Source organism: Podarcis melisellensis, assembly GCF_964234715.1.
Source record: "Podarcis melisellensis genome assembly, chromosome: 7".
Taxonomy (NCBI): domain Eukaryota; kingdom Metazoa; phylum Chordata; class Lepidosauria; order Squamata; family Lacertidae; genus Podarcis; species Podarcis melisellensis.
The window spans coordinates 4141225-4158355 of NC_138539.1; positions in this window are offsets into that span (position 1 = coordinate 4141225).

Here is a 17131-nt window from a genome sequence, read left to right on the forward strand (position 1 = left end):
ATGAAAATTCACCAAAAAATTAGTTTGCTTGGTTTTGTTTATAACTGGAATATATCATTGGCGTATTGCTATTATTGTAATTTGAATTGATTTGATTTAGTTTGTCATTAATTGGAAGATGGTTATTGAGAATGAATAAAATTTTAACAACAACAACAAAAATTAGTGAGAACACCTTCTGCACATTTACATATGCAATTTTGCCTAATATACACATTTCTGCAACGCAAAGTTCCCTAATATAATGCATTTTCTTAGGGGTCTATGCCTCCTTTACCCCATTGTGTGCATTCTTGGACACCTATGATATCTTGACTGGAGAAATCCATTGCAAAATTCAGATAACTGCAAATTTCTAAGCGGTGGCTGTGTTCGAATTCATGCATTGTTTCAGAAGAGCAAATTTGTCGTGCAATGCAAACAAAATCAAATTCCCCCACTCCATCCCTATATAGGGATGGATGAATTCATTCAAGTATGTCATGGGGATGGGACTTTATAAACTGTATCTGAACATTACAACCCATGCACCTCCAGCAATTGCCACGTGATGGCGGTAATGTTTGACCTGATATAGACTTCTCAAATGCTGAACCAACTGCTGAATTCTCAAGCACAGAGAAGGAGATTATAGAACTTCTGCAATCACCACTCTCTCCATACTCCCAAACCAGATAAATATTTTGTTTCCAAGTTCATAGGAGAGCAGAGCTGAATATTCATGACTTTTAGTTTTCACACGATTGGAAAAGACTGACCACTAGTCGCCACTACCCAAAATGGAAATTCTATGTTCTAAAATAAAAAAATAAAATGTTTTTGAGACTTTTTCATTAGGACTTCCTTCCCAGCCTTGAACCCCTGGGGTCCTGAGAAAAAGTATTAGAGAAAGTACTTTAGGCCTGGTCTTAATGGGTATCCATGGGGGATTACCTCCAGATTGTTAGTATTTTTCAAGAGGGTTCATGCATTTGCCAGAAATTTAGGTTTGCACAATTAAATTGGATTAAAGTGCTCTGTCTCCCAAGTTCAATAAATCTATCCATCTTCAAATATCTTAAGGGCTGTCACGCGGAAGAGGGAGCATGCTTGTTTTATCCTGCTCTGGAGGGTAGGACTCGAACCCATGGCTTCAAGTTACAAGAAAGGAGATTCTGACTAAACATACGGAAAAACTTTCTGACAGTCAGAGTTGTTCAACAGTGGAACGGTCTCCCTCAGAAGGTGGTGGACTCTCCTCCCTTGGAGGTTTTTAAGCAGAGGTTGGGTGGCCATCTGTCATGGATGCTTTAGTTGAGATTCCTGCATTGCAGGGGGTTGGACTAGATGACCCTGTCAGGAGTTCAGCCTACACTCGAGTAGGACCCTGGTAGAGACACATGCCCGACTGGCATGTTCCCTCCCTCCTGGTCATTCGTTCAGGAGCTTCAAAAGCTTTCTTCTGCCTGAACAATCACAGCGGCCGATGTCAACTGACACTGGCACACTTAGGGGTCCGCAGAGTTTGAGCATCATGCGTGACAGACCTAAGCAACTCAGCATTTTGGCTAATCTACTTTATTTACATCTAAACACACACGGAGCACTGCAACATGGCTCCCTCTCTCTCTAGCATCAGACAGCAAAGAGAAAAAGAACAAAGGACAATAGTCCCACTTCACAGAACACAGTAACACAAACATCATGTCTCCATCATTTCCCACTCTGTGGAGTCAAAAAATATACCGACATGTGAAAGACAACAATCCCGTGACTACAATCATGAAGCAGGGATTCTAACAGACCCTTGGGACCCTTCCCAATCTATGATTCCCAATCTACGACTTTAAAAGAAGTAGTTGTAGGGGAAAGCGCTGAGATAAAGAAATGATTAAGGAGAAGCAGAGACATCACCTTGCTGACAAAGGTCCGTATAGTTAAAGCTATGGTTTTCCCAGTAGCGATGTATGGAAGAGAAGTCAAGGAACGAAAATCTCAAAGGGTGGGAGGGTGGGAAACAGGAACAGCTGATAGGCGGGGAAAGAGGGAGATCCCCAGCCATGCCTACCTTAAATGGGGCAGGCCATGCCCCCCAGAGCCATCCAATTGGTTGGCCAGGGGGTGACACGGCCAGGGATTCCCCCAATCGCGTGGGGGCTGGGCTCCATCGCCTCTGCAGGGCAGAAGTGGCTATATAAGACTGTTTATGTATGCAACAACTGTGGCGAGAATTATTTTAGGCCAAAAATGGATACAACAAGAAGTATCAACAGAAGAAGAGTGGCAGATGAAGATGATGGACTTTGAAGAACTGGCGAAGCTGGCAGGAAAAATCCAAAACAAGCATGATCAAGTATTCCAAAAGGACTGGTGCAAATCCATACAATATCTGAAAGTTACAGATAGGTAGCCGTGTTGGTCTGCCATAGTCAAAACAAAATAAAAAAATTCCTTCCAGTAGCACCTTAAAGACCAACTAAGTTAGTTCTTGGTATGAGCTTTTGTGTGCGTGCACACTTCTTCAGATACACTGAAACAGAAGTCACCAGACCCTTCTATATAGTGAGAAGGTGGGGAGGGGTATTACTCAGAAGGGTGGTGGGAATGGGTGATTGGCAGATAGCTGTGATGAGCCTGTTGACGACTCTTAACGACTGCAATAGGTCTTACAGGAAAAAGCAAGGGGTGAGAAGGTGAAAAATGGCTTTGTCATGTATAATGAGATAAGAATCCAGTGTCTTTGTTCAGACCAGGTCTCTCCATGGTTTTAAGTTTGGTAATAAGTTGCAATTCAGCAGCTTCTCTTTCCAGTATATTTCTGAAATTCCTTTGTAGTAGAACAGCTACTTTGAGATCTTGTATAGAATGTCCTGGGAGATTGAAGTGTTCTCCTACTGGTTTCTCTGTCTTGTGATTCCTGATGTATCTGAAAGATCAATATCTGAAAGATCATTGTAAGCAATTAACATCTCTAGCAGGGTTGTCTGAAGACTTGTAATGAGAAGCTTTCTATCTTTCTATATTTATTTAAATTTTTGAGATATTCTAGAATTGGAAAATATAAATTGCAATGATATAAAGGTTCATTTTGAAAGCCGTAAGGCGGGAGGGAAGGAAGTTGACAGGCTCTAAGAGCCAAGGCGGTATATCGGATAAAGATGATGTGAATGTTTAATATTAAATGGAAAATTAATAATAATCATAATAAAAAAAGAAAGGCTCTCTCATTTGATTCCATCCCTTTCACGTCTCCTCCATTGTTTGTAGGAGCCGATATTTATCCTGCTAAAACCAGCTCTCTCAATCCATCAAAGTATTTGAATGAACAAATGATCCACAAAGCTCTCTGACGTTACGTGGCGTAGTTCTTTACCCTGCCTCTCTGAAGATCCAGGCCACCGTTTCAAATCAGAAATGACTTTGCAGAGCCCGTTAGCAATTATCCACAATGCGCCAAAGCTAAATCCTAAATACTTGTCATGTTCGTCTTCCGGAAAGTTCCCAGTCAAATTCATATCGGAGGAAAAAAATTAGACACATTTCTTGATTTGCAGCCACAGCACTCGGGAAAGCTGTGGTGAATTATTCACTCTGCTTATAGTAACTGGGAGTTGAGAGAAATATTTTCCCTCAAACACTTTCTCTCATATATTCAAACGTGCTTTATAGCATTGTTTCACTTAAATATTCCTGCTGCCACTGTACTCCATCCATTCCCCCCGAAATTATTTTGTTTATTTGATAAAATTTATGCACGCCTTGATTGTAAGGAACATCACAGTGGTTTGCAAACAAGACACAAACCTATAAAATTATTGATAAAACTGATCAATAGGTTTTAAACATTTAAAAAATCAATAGACTCGAAACAGATTAAAACTCACATTACTGTTCTAAATACCTGCGTAGGCAGGTCTAAACAAAAATATTTTTAGCAGGAGCTGAAAAGCGTACAAGGAAGGCACCAGGCTAAAATCAATAGGCAGGGAGTTCCGAAGTTCAGGGGCTGCCACAGTAAAAGTTCAAGATCTTTCAAAATGGGTGTTAAGTGACATCTGCAACAGTGCCAGTTCTGCCGATCAAATCAGTTGAGTGGGTAAAGCGAACCTGTAGGTAAACTGGTCCCAAGTTGTTACAAGTTTTAGTAACTCCCAACAGAATATTAAAAACACATTAAAACATCAAACATTAAAAACCTGCCTAAACAGGGCTGCCTTCATATGTCTTCTAAAAGTCAGATACAGTGGTACCTCGGGTTAAGAACTTAATTCATTCCGGAGGTCCGTTCTTAACCTGAAACTGTTCTTAACCTGAGGTACCACTTTAGCTCATGGGGCCTCCCGCTGCCGCCGCACAATTTCTGTTCTCATCCTGAAGCAAAGTTCTTAACCCGAGGTACTATTTCTGGGTTAGCGGAGTCTGTAACCTGAGGCGTCTGTAACCTAAAGTGTCTGTAACCTGATGTACCACTGTACTTGTTTATTTCCTTGACATGTTTTGATGTGTTTTTAATCTTTTGTTGGAAGCTGCCCAGAGTGGCTGGGGAAACCCAGCCAGATAGGTGGGATATAAATAATACATTTATTATTATTATTATTATTATTATTATTATTATTATTATTATTATTATTACTATTATTATTATTATTATTATTATTGACATCTGATGGGAGGGCGTTCCACAGGGTGGGTGCCACCACTGAGAAGGCCCTCTGCCTGGTTCCCTGCAACCTCACTTCTCTCAGGGAGGGAACCGCAAGAAGGCCCTCTGCTCTGGACCTCATTGTCCGGGCAGAATGGTGGGGGTGGAGACGCTCCTTCAGGTATACTGGGCAGAGGCTCCTTCAGGTATACCCGTAACCCCTTGAACTTGGTCCAGTAGCAAATCGGCAAGAAGCGCCATTCTCTAAGCACAGGTGTTATATACGGTGGTAAGGTAAAGGTAAAGGTACCCCTGCCCGTACGGGCCAGTCTTGACAGACTCTGGGGTTGTGCGCCCATCTCACTTAAGAGGCCAGGGGCCAGCGCTGTCCGAAGACACTTCCAGGTCACATGGCCAGCGTGACATCGCTGCTCTGGCAAGCCAGAGCTGCACACAGAAACGCCGTTTACCTTCCCGCTAGTAAGCGGTCCCTATTTATCTACTTGCACCCGGGGGTGCTTTCGAACTGCTAGGTTGGCAGGCGCTGGGACCGAGCAACGGGAGCGCACCCTGCCGCGGGGATTCGAACCGCCAACCTTTCGATCGGCAAGCCCTAGGCGCTGAGGCTTTTACCCACAGCGCCACCCGCGTCCCTGCTATATACGGTGGTACCTCGGGTTAAGTACTTAATTCATTCCAGAGGTCCGTTCTTAACCTGAAACTGTTCTTAGCCTGAAGCACCACTTTAGCTAATGGGGCCTCCCGCTGCCATCGCGCTGCTGGAGTACGATTTCTGTTCTCATCCTGAAGCAAAGTTCTTAACCCGAGGTACTATTTCTGGGTTAGTGGAGTCTGTAACCTGAAGCGTATGTAACCTGAGGTACCACCGTACTGACAATTGACTAGCTCCCAAATTGCTTTGGAGCCCAGATCTGGGCCGGGTCAGTCCTGGGTCTGCCTAGATCTAATCTGGGATGCAACGTTTGGTACCAAATTGGATGGTGTGTGTTTATGTGTATGTGTGCATACTCACACACCGCCCTAAATTTTATGTCCTGTCTTTGGAGCTTAGCCAGCTAGGGATTTTCCCTCCCTCCATTCTTTGCTACCCCCTCCCAAGCCTTGTTTAGATCTTGGCTTGCTCAGAAGACAGTTTTTCAGTTTCCAGGTTCTAACTTTCCTGTCTGCGGGACTGCCAAGCATGAAAAAGGATGGCAGGAAAGTAAGTTCATTAATTATACCCATGACAGACTTGGGGAGGGGAAGGGAGAGGCGGGTGGGAAGGAGGGGGGAATGAAGAGGTGGGGAGCCGTGGGGGTGAATTAGAGGCTGCAGCACTTGAATGAACATACTAGGTTGTCAAAAGGGCCGTCACAAAGTAATAAATCTCTGCTCATAATATTAGCACTTTCCATCCAGTCCAGTAACCATTTCTTTCTCTCCCCCCCCCTCTCTCTTTTGCCCTTTTTGTGTTTAAATTATTCCTCCGGTGGAGGCTACGAAATGTCCAACTGCCAATATTTTTTAACATTTACTCTCTGAAGGTAGCACCATACCTGTATGTGTGGGGATGTGTACAGTAGTTCTTTCGTATTTTGGAAGCTCTTATTCCATCTGCTGCTGGCAAACATATTTCCAATACTTTGCCTTTCAGGGCCGAGACAGGGAGATGGGTGTTCCGTTTTCCTCCTGAATTCACGCTCCTTGAAGCAATCTGCAAATGCAGCCAACTGTGCAAAGGTAAGATTTACATCAATTTGCATCAATTGCTCCACACACTTTTTACTCTGACCAGAGTAACCCATATATATATATATATATATATATATTTGCTTTCGTAGATTTTCACGGGTACAGGAATGCAGGTTTTGGTGTCCTCGGGTGTCTTCCCGTGTAAAAGTTGGGGTGTCTAGGCGACGTTTCGACGAGGTCTCACTCGTCATCTTCAGGCTGGTGCTTTCGGCTTCTTGTTACTGGAACAGAGCAGGATCTCAGTGTTTGAGTTCCTATAAATACTGTTGAGGGGGTGTGGCTATACACCACACCCCCTCAACAGTATTTATAGGAACTCAAACACTGAGATCCTGCTCTGTTCCAGTAACAAGAAGCCGAAAGCACCAGCCTGAAGATGACGAGTGAGACCTCGTCGAAACGTCGCCTAGACACCCCAACTTTTACACGGGAAGACACCCGAGGACACCAAAACCTGCATTCCTGTACCCGTGAAAATCTACGAAAGCAAATATATATATATATATATATATGCTTTCGTAGATTTTCACGGGTACAGGAATGCAGGTTTTGGTGTCCTCGGGTGTCTTCCCGTGTAAAAGTTGGGGTGTCTATGCGACGTTTCGACGAGGTCTCACTCGTCATCTTCAGGCTGGTGCTTTCGGCTTCTTGTTACTGGAACAGAGCAGGATCTCAGTGTTTGAGTTCCTATAAATACTGTTGAGGGGGTGTGGTGTATAGCCTCCAATGTTCTGGGCAGAGAGGAAGTTCCCAGGCTAGTGTGCCTTTTCTTCTTTTGTTCCTTAATTACTTGAGGGATATCTTGAGTGATTTCTTGAGTGATATCCTGAGTACCACTTAGGTGGGTCATTAGGTGTGGATTAGTTGCTAAAGTCTTTGTGTCTTGACCTCTTGAACTTTGTGAAGAGTTTTTCTGAGAAGATGGCTGTACTGCACTTAGTTGTGCTCTGGCTTGGCTTCGTGTATAGGGGCGAGCTGTGGTTTTGTGGCCTGTGTCAGCCAGATCTGTGTAGGGATTGCAGGGGGGTGCAGCATCCGGAGGTGCCACCATGGTTTGGCTACTGGATGGTGTCTGTAATTTATCTGTGGAGAGGGTCTGGGTTTGGGTCTGGTGTGGTTGATTGGTGATGGCGTTCTGTGTGCCTCTGGATCTGGTGTCAGTTTTTGTGGGGAGGGCTAATTTCCAGATGTCTGGCAAGCGGGATGTGTCGTCACGCTTGTTCATGTTGTGAGGGTGTTTCTCTATCTCGATGGCTTCCATGATTATTCTCTTGTGGTGATGTTCCATGTTAAAGAGCAATTTGGAATCTGCAAAATTAATTTCGTGTCCTGTTTCTTTCATGTGTTGGAAAAGAGAGGAAGTTTTTTCTTCTTTTTTGACGGCATTCTTGTGTTCTGCGATACGTGCATTTATTCGTCTGTTTGTTTGTCCAATGTACGTGGCTGGGCAGACTTTGCAGGGTATTTCATAGACCCCTTGGTTTTCCAACTGGATTTTATCCTTGGGGTTTCTGAGGATATTGGCTATTTTTTGGTTGGTGCAAAAGGCTGTTTTGATATTGTGTTTATGGAGGATTTTGCTAATTTTATCTGTAGTGCCCTTGATATAAGGAAGGAGGGCCATGCCATTGTTTTCTTCTGTGTCTTGGTTTTTGGGGGGTGTTTCTTTTTGGATTAGCTTCGTAACCCTGTTTTGCTGGTATCCAAAAACTTCCTCTCTTTTCCAACACATGAAAGAAACAGGAGAAACACTGAGATCCTGCTCTGTTCCAGTAACAAGAAGCCGAAAGCACCAGCCTGAAGATGACGAGTGAGACCTCGTCGAAACGTCGCATAGACACCCCAACTTTTACACGGGAAGACACCCGAGGACACCAAAACCTGCATATATATATATATATATATATATATATATATATATATATATATATATAAATGTTGCGGTGGCTTGGGACATTTTAGTTTTGAGAAAGGTAAGAGGACACGAAATGATACATGGCATTGAGAAATATGATTGCCTCAAAAGATGGCAAAAGGATATTTCCATGTTTGTCTGCTCAGGCAAAAGGCTAAGAATTAAACATAAGATACTTACACATACAAAAGAAAGAGGCGGTTTTGCTCTCCCACATCTTAAATTGTACTACGAGACTGCATGTTTGGTGTGGATTAGGGACTGGATAAAACTGGAAAGGGAAGAAGCATTAGATCTGGAAGGTCATGAGAATAGATTTGGATGGCATGCATATTTATGGTATGGGAAGGGGAAAGTACACAAAGGATTTTATAATCATATAATCAGGAGATCACTAATGAGGGTGTGGAAGAGGTATAAAGATCTAATAGAACAAAAAAAAACACCCTGGTTGTTATCACCAATTGAAGCTTTGTTACTCTTTTTTTTTTAAAAAAAATATTTATTAAAGTTTTAAAGGTTACAGAAAGAAAAAAGAGAAAACACAAAATTACACAAAAACAAGACAACACATCACAATAAAAAAAGAAATAAAGAAAAAACAGAAAAATAGAAACAATTAGAAACAAAAGAAACAACAACAAACCTTCCCATAACTTATCTTTCATTTGCTTGTTTCCTTGACTTCCTCACACCTCCCTTTTTTGTATTCTAGTTCGGTTAGAAATTTCAGCAAATCCTTTCCATCTTTCCCAATTTTTGTCCTATAATTTATCTTCAACTAATGTAACTTTACTTTCCCTCCTTTCACCAATTAACAATCTATTTTTTCTTAATCCTTTATAACATTTCTGCTAAAACCACATAATTTCATTCCAACATCCTTCTAACATTCCTTAATTTTACAATGTTTCTGTAAATAAACTTTAAATTTCTTCCAATCTTCTTCCACCGAAGCTTTGTTACTCTAACCGCTTGGCGGAAAGGGGGAAGTGGCCTACTTATAGAGACTTGCTGAGGGATCGAGAAGGGAAATGGAAATTAAAAGATTTTGAGGAAATTAAAGACCATGCAGGGCACAGTTAAACTGTGGAACTCCCTGCCACAGGAGGCAATGGTGGCCACCAACTTGGACGGCTTTGAAGGAGGACTGGACAATTTCACAGAGGAGGGGGCTATTGAAGACTCCTAGGCAGGATGGCTCTGCTCCGCCTCCACATTTGGGGGCAGCGATGCTTCTGAATACCAGCTGCTGAAAACCACAGGAGAGGAGGGGGCTTTTGTGTTGAAATCCTGCTTTCGAATTTCCCAATAGAGGCACCTGGTTGGCTGATGTGAGAGCAGGATACTGGACTAGAAAGGCCATTGGCCTGATCTAGCAGTCTCTTCATAATCCCCAGTGGGGAGCACTGAGATCAGCTCTTGTCCAAAAGGCAGCTGCAATGAATCTGATAAAGGTAAAGGGACCCCTGACCGTTAGGTCCAGTCGTGGCTGACTCTGGGGTTGCTGCGCTCATCTTGCTTTATTGGCCGAGGGAGCCGGTGTCCAGCTTCTGGGTCATGTGGCCAGCAGGACTAAGCCACTTCTGGTGAACCAGAGCAGCACATGGAAACACCGTTTACCTTCCCGCCGGAGTGGTACCTATTTATCTACTTGCACTTTGACGTGCTTTTGAACGGCTAGGTTGGCAGGAGCAGGGACCGAGCAACAGGAGCTCACCCCGTTGCAGGGATTCAAACCACCGACCTTTTGATCAGCAAGCCCAAGCAGCACAGTGGTTTAACCCACAGTGCCACCTGCATCCCACTCTATATATAGAAATGAGCAAACCAGTGATATTTTAGGGAGCAGGTTAGCAGGCCGGGCCCATGACTTACATCATAGGCACCTACACAACACAAAACACTGCTGCTGTATGTAGGTTTTATTTTGTTTTTTAATCTTATATTTTGGAAATGTACCTCCAGTTTTTTTTCCATAATTTTTTTGGGGGCCCCAAGAGAGTGGGACCCTAAGCTATAGCTTGTTTAGCTTATACGTAAATCCGGCACTGTTATCAGTCCTTAGTGGTGCTTAAGAGCATCAATTAAATCACAGTGCAGAAAAAACCTTGTTCTATGAGCATCCAGATTCCTTTTGGGGATTAGGAACTAATCTACATTCAGGCAATTATATCATTCTAACTGCGTTACAAACATGTGAAACCAGGGACGTGGGTGGAGCTGTGGGTTAAACCACAGAGCCTAGGACTTGCCAATCAGAAGGTCGGTGGTTCGAATCCCTGTGACGGGGTGAGCTCCCATTGCTCGGTCCCTGCTCCTGCCAACCTAGCAGTTCGAAAGCACGTCAAAGTGCAAGTAGATAAATAGGTACCGCTCTGGTGGGAAGGAAAACAGCATTTCTGTGCGCTGCTTTGGTTCGCTAGAAGCGGCTTAGTCATGCTGGCCACATGACCCGGAAGCTGTACGCCAGCTCCCTTGGCCAGTAAAGCAAGATGAGCGCCGCAACCCCAGAGTTGGCCACAACTGGACCTAATGGTCAGGGGTCCCTTTACCTTTAACTGCGTTATAAACATGTGAAACCAGGTGGTGCTGTAGTGTTTGATCCTTCGGCAATGTGATTTTCCACGATGATCTTCAGAACACGTTTTCCTGTAACACTTTTTTATGTGTCTAGGATCCAGCCTAGGATTTAATCAGTTTACAGCAAGCAATCATACTGGTGTGAAGCTGTTGTTGTTGTTTTTTTAAGGGGGAGGAGTCAAACAGCTGTGGCAGACTACACCTTTGCCCAATCTGAAATCAGTTTTGAAGATTCTCCAACTTAAAGCAGAAAACTGGCATTGTAGAATGCAGGGCAGAGCAGACCCCATAGAACAGGAGAGAGGGAATGGAATCATCCTTCTACTTATACAATGTAATGATTAAGTATCATCCTTATCAAGCAATGTGCACACATGCGTGAAAAGCCATTCTCAATTTAAACTAACCATGCCGCGAGGACAGAAGGATACAAACATTTGTCACAATTCAGGCAAGGAACCGAATTAATAATAAATAGCATGAGTCTGTAAAGGTCAGCAGTCTCCATTTTTCTTAATACCGCTAGGGGGCAGACTTGCTCTGGTGTGTGGCTAAACCAAAGCAGGATTTTAAAAAAAACACCTTTTCCAAACCACCTGCAAATTTGCAAGCTCTCTTTTCCACTCCTGGGCAGGGGTTGGGGGTGGGGTGTCAGATGAGTTTCATGGCAAAATGGTTTGCGGCAAGGAATCGAGTAAGCCAAAGCGAGTTTCTGTCCACCTGCAGGTGATGCTCAGTGGAAAATCACCAGATGTAATTATTTAATGAAGCAAGGAGTTGCTATTGATTTTGTGACTCTGGGTGGAAATTAGAAGCCCAGTTATAATTTCCCTTAAGCTTCCCATTTATCATCCAAAACAACCCTTGTCTTGTGGATCTCTGATAATGGGAGCGGCAAAGCTGAGAGGACTACACCAGCGCTGGAGACATGATGCTCCTGAAATCTGGATCATTCCGTGCAAATTCATGACAGCAGTTTGGTTAGAACTAGTCTATGTGACAGAGTAGCAGTTGCTGCAGAAGCTAGTACAGCACTGATAATTTTATAGAATTGTAAGGGACACCAAGGGTCATCTAGTCTAACCCCCTGCAGTGCAAGAATAACAGCTGGAGAATCCCTGACAATGGCCATCCAACCTCTGTTTCAAAACCCCCAAAGGAGGGGAGTCCACCACCTCAAATGCAAGATAACCTAACCCAGACACATCAGCCATGAGGATTTAACCGACATTACTGCAGCATCTTAAAAAGCAGACACATCACCTTGCCGTACAGTTAAAGCTATGGTTTTCCCAGTAGTGATGTATGGAAGTGAGAGCTGGACCATAAAGAAGGCTGATCACTGAAGAATGGATGCTTTTGAATTCTGGTGCTGGAGGAGACTCTTGAGAGTCCCATGGACTGCAAGAAGATCAAACCTCTCTGTTCTTAAGGAAATCAGCCCTGAGTGCTCACTGGAAGGACAGATCGTGAAGCTGAGGCTCCAAGACTTTGGCCACCTCATGAGAAGAGAAGACTGATGTTGGGAAAGATGGAGGGCACAAGGAGAAGGGGACGACAGAGGACGAGATGGTTGGACAGTGTTCTCGAAGCTACCAGCATGAGTTTGACCAAACTGCGGGAGGCAGTGGCAGACAGGAGTGCCTGTTGTGCTCTGGTCCAGGGGGTCATGGGGAGTCGGACACGACTAAACGACTAAACAACAACAACAACAACTGCAGTGTAATTTTCTCTCTCATTGGCTGATGGAGAATGCCCAGGAGAGGGGGCCAGAGAGAATGTGGGACATGGATTCAAATGATAAGAAAGAAGATTCTGACTAAGCGTTAGGAAGAACTTTCTGATGGTAAGAGCCATTGGACAGTGGAACGGTGACGGGGGTGAGCCAGGAACAAATCATACCATGCAAAGTTGGAGCAAAGACAAGATCTGCACAGGAGTGTCATGCCTAATTAGCATATCAACTCATCCCTCGTAGGTCTTGTCCTCACAAAGCAGTTGCTGAGATTGAAGGTTCCTATCACCCCACAGCTGCCTAAGTCCCCTCCTCTTCAAAGTTTCCCCCCAAGAAATCGGAGACTGTGCCTATGGGATGCTAACTTCTCCACCCTCTTCATGCCTCTCCTGATTCTGGGAGAGAAGTGAGGGAGAAAGCTTGTTGCAGCAGGAGAGGGAGAGACCTGCGCCTCTTCACCAGCCAGACTCTTCTCTGCCTCTTGGACTCCTTCATGTGCCTCTTCTGCTTCAGCTTCCCCCTCTGGTTCTCAGCTGCTCTCTGCCACAGACTCTCCCACCTCACTAAGCCCCATCATCTCTCCAGTTTCCAACACCTCCTCTTCTCAGTCTTCTCCCTCTTCTCCCTCTGACCACTCATTGTTGACCTACCACGAACCCCTGGACACTGAGCCTTCTTGCCTTGGGTGTTCCCCAGCTGGTTTCTCTCACCATTCCACCAACCACGACATCCAGGCTCCTTCAGAAGGTGATGGACTCTCCTTCACTGGAGATTTTCAAACAGAGGTTGGATGGCCACCTGTAAGGGCTTCTTTAGCTGTGATTCCTGCATTGTAAAGTGTTGGACAAGATGACCCTTGGGGTCCTTTCCATCTCTACCATTCTGCGATTTCTAAACACTCACACTTCTTGTGCTGGAGAGCCATTAAGACATCAAGCTTTGCATTCAGTTCATGGCTGATGTTGGAGCCCCCTGTGGCATTCGTACGGAGCCCCCGGTCATCTCACAGACTATTGACCCGTACACCACTAATCTGCTGCCACCAACCAGGTCCTCCCCGGTAAATCACTTAGTCTCAGTCAGGTTCTTAACAAAGAAGAGTGTAGTTTATTGCAGACACAAATAAACTTTAATTGCATTCAAAACATTGTTGCTCTTTACCTTCTTAGTCTTATTTTTATCCTGTCTCCAACTCTTCTACATCTCCTCACAAAATAACCAACTGCAATAACTGTCTGCCAACTGCCTTTTACAAACCAACCAACCAACTAACTAACCTCGGGCTAAGCCCTTTTATAAACAGGTAGGCTCCGCCTCTGGCTTTTCTATTGGTCTACCTATTAACTCTTTCTCTCCCCCTGTAGAGACATTTTCAAACGAACGGGCAAACGCCACATCCTCTCTCCACTTCTTTGGAGAAAAGTGATGTAAGAACTTCTGCTTTGTGGGTGGGGCAACTTGCATGTCCAATAGTCAGCTGGGCTGAATCTAAATCCAGGCTTAGCACAATCAATGTATATTTGTGTGTGGGGGAGAGTGCGCATGTGTGTGCTTAATGAACGGTGGAGAACAGACCGGCCAATTAAGGAGAGATGCTTTGCTGTTCCTTTCAATGTGTTCACCTTGGAATCTATATGTGCCCTGTCATCTGAAATAGACTGGCAGCCTGGCCAGAGAAATCAGCCTTGGTCCTTATGGCTTTATACAAGCAAACCTAGACAAAATTAAGGAATCCTCCAGTGGCATCACTGCCTGCACAGCAATGAGTTGCTCAGAAGTACTAGACCCCTTTTCAGACAATACCGATAATAAGTAATAATGCTTGCTTCAAAAAATGGTAGCAAGTTATTTCAAAATTTATCTGGAATGAGAAAAGGCCAAGAATAAAGCATAAAATACTTAGAGATTTAAAAGAGAGAGGAGGCTTTTCTCTTCCAGATTTTAAAATTTACTATGAAGCAGCATGCCTTACTTGGATTCGGGATTGGATTGTTCTGGGAAAAGAGGAGGCAATAGAGTTAGAATGACACGATAACAGATTCGGTTGGCACTTATACCTCTCTTGCTCTCTCTATGGTTTTCAGAAATGCTCCCGAAGGGAATATAGTTGAACAGCAATTAAGGGTAATCCAGTCTCTCATCAATCAGGCCAAGCTTTCTGATGTCAATCTTAGTGGGCATCCCACAATCTCCTGTACATAAGATTTGACATCCATGATTTTGTCAGTTTTGCACATCCCTCATCCCATTGGCCACAAAAGACAATAATCTTAACCTATGTAATTTGGTGGTGGATTGGTGGGCTATACTGAAACCACACTCTGCATCACCCAATTTGTGGATGATGTGAAAGAAGGAAGGGTTGCATGCATTTTGGAGTTTAAAATGATGACTTGAATTGCAAAAGGGTTTTAAAGCAGCCCCATACTATGCTTTGGTCATGCATACCTGTTCACAGCAGGGGAACAAAGCTGAGCAGTGGAACTGAGTATGGTCAAATCCTTTATTCAGCAGCAGCTGTTGAGCAGAGGGTGTAACCCTGCTGGTTTGGGAGATTTCCCCTGCAGAAAAAGTCCTGGAGAAGTAGACACCGGGAGGATCAAATCCTCTGCTAACCATTCGAAAACAAGAGTGTCCACATTTTCGCAGCAACTTTCCTCTGCTCTGCTCTGAGTCTGCACCAGAATAAACGAACTCCACAGCTTGCCGCCTTGTTCCAGTTCATGACCGCTTTGATAGATTCCTTCCCCCACTCCTTTTAATATTGCTGGGAGCAATTATCTTCAGAGCTCTCTGGGGGATGCCACGCTGAAAACCAGCATACATTTCTTGTGAATTATGGGAGGATTCGTGCAATGGCGAAGGTGCTGAGGTAAGGGCAACCTGGATGATTCAGGTACCGTGGTCTTCATTAGGAGGAAATATTAGCCAGCCGTGACCTTTCCTTTGCATCTCATATAAATGGAGCAACTCTCCGAGAGTTGGCAAAGACAACTGGCAATGGATGGCAACTACAAGTCAAGCATGACAACTGCTAATTCAAAGGGAAAGGTTTATAGATTAAATGGAATGGAGGCTCCACATAACCTATGAGCAAATGAGGCCAAATCGCTTTGCAGGGGGAAAGTCAACCCAGTAATGGGAGTGACATCAATGGCTTGGAGGATGGGCAACTGTTGCTCCAGAAAATCCTAGTTTCCCTTTAAACCAGCTTTCCCCAAACTAGTGCCTTCCATGTGTTTTGGACTACAACTCTCTAGGAGCTTATCAACACTTTTTGCCCTGCTCCTTCCAGGCATGGATCCATGCTTTAAAGCTCTTTATCCAAACACACTTCCTTTTTATTTTCCCTGAGAAAATCCACTCTTTAGTGTTCATTCGGAGCAAAGATCAATTTGGGTTTTCCATGGATTCCCATTTGCTCTAGTTCAGCTTTAAAGAGCAGGTTTTCATGGGGGAAGCTCCTGAGCAGGGGTGCCGAGTAAGGGGGTAGCCCCCCAATTTCCAATGAAAGGGCCGCCTCCCCAGTTTTGCTGCAGCTTGCAACATGCTTGCAAGCCGCGGGGTCTCCACACATGTTGTGCTGATATCACATGACCCTGGGCCCCCTCAATTGCAGGGGCAAGGCAGTGTGCATGCTCCTGAGCAAAAAAAAACAAAACAACAACAACAACAACAACACAAAACACAAGTGCTCAGACATAGAGCTTTAAAGTGCAAACAGTACCTAGAAAGAATGGAGGAAAGTTAAGTGTGCATTCAGTAGTACAGCCAGTGGTCAGGGATGGTGGGAGTTGGAGAAGCCTAATTGGAGCTCCCATAATGTATTTGACTAGGACTATGGATTTAACATCAAGCATCAAAAAGACTAAGATCATGGCCACTGGTCCCATCACCTCCTGGCAAATAGAAGGGGAAGAAATGGAGGCAGTGAGAGATTTTACTTTCTTGGGCTCCATGATCACTGCAGATGGTGACAGCAGTCACAAAATTAAAAGACTCCTGCTTCTTGGGAGAAAAGCAATGACAAACCTAGACAGCATCCTAAAAAGCAGGGACATCACCTTGCCAACAAAGGTCCATATAGTTCAAGCTATGGTTTTCCCAGTAGTGATGTATGGAAGTGAGAGCTGGACCATAAAGAAGGCTGATCGCCGAAGAATGGATGCTTTTGAATTATGGTGCTGGAGGAGACTCTTGAGAGTCCCATGGACTGCAAGAAGATCAAACCGATCCATTCTGAAGGAAATCAGCCCTGGAAGGACAGATCCTGAAGCTGAAGCTCCAATACTTTGGCCACCTCATGAGAAGAGAAGACTCCCTGGAAAAGACCCTGATGTTGGGAAAGATTGATTGCACAAAGAGAAGGGGACGACAGAGCACGAGATGGTTGGACAGTGTTCTTGAAGCTACCAGCATGAGTTTGACCAAACTGCGGAAGGCAGTGGAAGACAGGAGTGTCTGGCATGCTCTGGTCCATGGGGTCATGAAGAGTTGGACACAACTAAACAACTAAACAACAACA